Raw genomic sequence first — 4,389 nt, forward strand, 5'->3', positions numbered from 1 at the left:
GAAATAAAATAAATTAATAGATAAATAAATCAATTAATGAATAAATAGATAAATAGATGAATGAATAGATAAACCAATCAATCAATCAATCAATCAATGAAAAGAAAGGAAGGAAGGAAGGAAGGAAGGAAGGAAAGTAATTACACCCGTACGCACGCGCGCTAGCGCGCACACTTGTACGCAAATAGGTACGTACGCGCGCACGCACACAGGCAGACACGTATTCACACACGCACGGAGATGGAGAGGAGAGAGAGAGAGAGGGAGAGAGAGACAGAGACAGAGAGAGACAGACAGAGAGAGAGACAGAGAGAGAGAAAAAAGAGAGACAGAGAGACAGAGACAGGCAGAGACAGAGAGAGACAGACAGAGACAAAGACATCTTTTTAAATGGATGCTCCTTTCGCAAGTGTTCACCCACCATGTGCATCTGATAGCATTACTGTGCAGGAGTATGTGCACGCACGTAAAATAACCATGACAACAAAGGGGTTGTTCCTGACAAACTTCTATTCAAAAATCCACTTTGATAGTAAGACTCTGGGGAGAGCTAGACAGAACGACGTCTTCAGAGAAGGAGCCCCCTCAGTCAAGTGTTTCGGCCCTTAATTCCTTACACTCTAAGGGGGCCGGGCCGCACCCAGGTCATGACGCCTGGATGCCCTTGTATTGCCGCCTTTCCCCACGCCCCCCATGAAACCCGCACCTCCAATGTGGTCGCCACTTCAGGACTGAGTCACCTTTTCTGGAAGACGTTTTAAGCCACTGAGCCATCGTACGCCTAGTTTGAGTTAGGAAATTTAATCCTTATGAAGTTTACTTTCATTCCTCCTCGACCAGATCCAGCTGGAACTCTTTTCTGCTGCTTCTGCCATTGACTTGAGAGCCCATGTCCTCTCTCTGCCAGAAATCGACAGCTGTTTCATGGGGCTGTAGGCAGATGCGCTTACAAACCCTCTTGCACCAATCTCTATGGCGAGGACTTTGGCTTGGAAGCCAGATTCTCTCAGGCTGCTGGCTAGACTAGCATACTTCTCGGTCTTTTAGATGTGGGTTTCCTCGTACGGAGACAAGCTAATGTATACATGTTTCAGCAGTGAAAGGTCTGCGTATGAACATGACCTGCTGTGAATGACTAAACTTGAATTTGCCCCTCATTCTTTACAACACCCTCCCTCCGACCTAAACAGTAACATTCAAATGTGAAAATCATTACTTTAACAAAATGTCTATAATCATCAGTGTGTGTGTGTGTGTGAAGGGACATTAATTAAACAAAATTCCATCCATAGCCTATTCATGGTGAGACGAGGGCCCATAACTTTCAGCCATTTCCGCTTGACGGTTTCCACATTGCGAACAAACCCACGAGTAGTATAAAAAAAATAAAATCAACAACAACAACCCCCCCCCACCCCCACACCCCCCCCCCATCCACCCCACAAAAAAAATCTACAGAATCAGAAATGTGGGAGCTCCAACACGTTCATCATTCCTGTACCTTTAAAAAAAAAAGTGTTACAAAATCATCAACTTCTACCTTCGGGCACACATTAGAGTCGTGTTCGGGGTTCATGCACATACGTGAATAGGACAACACCTGTGCCCAGTTTTCTTGTACCGCTTTTCTTCTTGTTCCTCTTCTTCTTCTTCTTCTTCTTGCCCTAGCAAAACAATCATGCAAGGCACCATCGAGGGCGGGAGAAGAAGAGGAAGACAGCGGAAGAACTGGCCTGAGAACATCAAACAATGGACCGGACTCCACACACACGTGAGCTGCTGCCAGCGGCTGCCGACAGAGACAGATGGAGAAGGGAGGTTGCGTCTGGGGTCCTCAGGCTTCCCCCAACGACTATTTAGTCGTTATGGGCCTGAGGTGAGGTGAGGTGAGGTTCTTGCCCTTGTTCTAGTTCCACGGAATCGCTGTACGAAACAAGGCCACAGCTCCCAACAACTTGACCGTAAGGTTGTCAGCCATTAGGCGGTAAAGGTATGATATTATGATGTGATATATGATATGATGTGCTGTGTTATGATGTGATAGATATGATGTGATGCAATATGATATATGATATGATATAACATGATATGAGTCATTTTTGCACAGCAGGCTGCCTACCTGGGTAGAGCCGACTGACATCTGCCATTGGGCGCTCATCATTCGTTTCCTGTGTCGTTTAAACAGATTTCAGTCACGAACCCTTCCCCCCCCTGCCCCCTCCGACACACACACACACACACACACACACACACACACACACACTCACACACACACACACACACACACACACACACACACACACACACACACACACACACACACACACACACACACACACACATCCACTCCACACACATCCACCCACCCATACCAAACTGAGAGAGAGAGCGAGAGTGAGGAGGGGGATAAAGACAGAGGCAGAGAGAGAGAGAGAGAGAGAGAGAGACAGGGAGTCACAAATACGTTGGGAGGGAGAGAGAGAGAGAGAGAGAGTGTGAGTGAGAGTGAGTGAGAGTGAGTGAGTGAGAGTGAGAGTGAGTGAGAGTGAGAGTGAGTGAGTGAGTGAGTGAGTGAGTGAGTGAGTGAGTGAGAGAGTGAGTGTGAGAGTGAGAGTCAGTGAGAGTGAGAGAGTGAGTGAGTGAGCCAGTGAGTGAGTGAGAGTCAGTGAGTGAGTGTGAGTCAGTGAGTGAGTGTGAGTCAGTGAGTGAGTGAGTGAGAGTGAGTGAGTGAGAGTGAGTGAGTGAGTCAGTGAGTGAGAGTCAGTGAGTGAGAGTCAGTGAGTGAGTGTGAGTCAGTGAGTCAGTGAGTGAGAGTGAGTGAGTGAGAGTGAGTGAGTGAGTTAGTGAGTGAGTGAGTCAGTGAGTGAGTGAGTCAGTGAGAGTCAGTGAGTGAGTCAGTGAGTGAGAGTGAGTGAGTGAGAGTGAGTGAGTGAGAGTGAGTGAGTGAGAGTCAGTGAGTGAGAGTGAGTGAGTGAGAGTGAGTGAGAGAGTGAGTGAGAGAGAGAGAGAGAGAGAGAGAGAGATGGAGGGGGGTGGGTGGGCAGGGAGAGAGGGAGAAACAGAGACAGAATGACATAGAGATGGAGACAGATTAATAGATAGAGAGAGAGGCAGAGGCAGATGCAGAGGCACACACACACACACACACACACACACACACACACACACACACACACCGCTGTTCCCTCGTTCCTGATTTTATCAGGCCTGCAGTTCAAACTGGCTTCCCCCCCGATCTCTTGGCGACTGGGACGCCGTTCGTTGTTGCCCTGAGCAACCACTGCCAACCGATCACTTGATCAATAACCCCGTGGGCCTAGCTGGGACGGTGGGGAGGGCGGGGGATTGGGGGGTTGGGGGGGGGGGCGTGGAGGGTGGTGGGGGCAGCAGGGTGTGTGTGCGGGATGGTGGGACGTTTGGGGGTGGGAGGGGGGCGGGGGGCAGAGTGTAGAGGTGGGTGTTGGAGGAGTGTGGTTAGTGGGGGGGGGTGGTGGTTCTATGGCTGGGACTGACTGTGAGTTGAGGGTGTTATAAGCATTGTCTGCCTTTCCCTCTCACTCCTACTCGCTCTCACTGAGCAACAAGGTGGCAGAATGGTGGCAGACGCTTTTATCTGCCGATACAATGCCCGTGAGAGTCTGGATTCCACTTCCGCTCTCGCTCTTTCATCCACGTTTGACAGGAAAATCAAACTGAGCGTCTAGTCATTCGGGTGAGGGGATAAACCGAGGTCCCGTGTACAGCACGCACTTCATTTCATTCATCCATTTTGCCCATCGCTCCTGGTGGAGCATAGGCCATCGACGACCCCTCGCCATCGCACTCTGTTCTGGGCTGTTCTGGCCATTCCAGTCCAGTTGGTCCCTTGCTGCTTCAGCTCTGCCTCGGTATCTCGCCTCCAGCTGTTGCGAGACCGGCCTCTCTTCCTCTTTCCCTGCGGGTTCCAGGTCAGGGGCTTGGCGTGTGATGCTGGACGCTGGTTTCCTGAGGGTGTGTCCGATCCAGCCCCACTTCCTCCGCAGTATCTGCTTGGCCACTGGTTCCTGTCCCGCTCGCTCCCACAGATCTTCGTTTTTAGCGCACGGAAAAAGAATCCATTGCATCAAGAGTGTTGTCCTCTGACAAACGTATGTAAATGAAATCTACTCTGGTAGGTACATAAATAGGAGTATGGATGCACTCAAATCCTGACAAGCACTTTGGGTTATGCTGCTTTTAGGGATGTGCCTAACATATTTGGTGTAGCGTACATGGTTTTGTCCGAACGCAGTGACGCCTTGAGAAACTGAAACTGGAACACTCTCTCCCTCCCGCCCCTCTTTTCTTCATTTCTCTCTCTCTCTCTCTCTCTCTCTCTCTCTCCAGCTCTCTCTCTCTCTCTCTCTCTCT

Source organism: Babylonia areolata, chromosome 2 (genome assembly GCF_041734735.1).
Source record: "Babylonia areolata isolate BAREFJ2019XMU chromosome 2, ASM4173473v1, whole genome shotgun sequence".
NCBI lineage: Eukaryota > Metazoa > Mollusca > Gastropoda > Neogastropoda > Buccinidae > Babylonia > Babylonia areolata.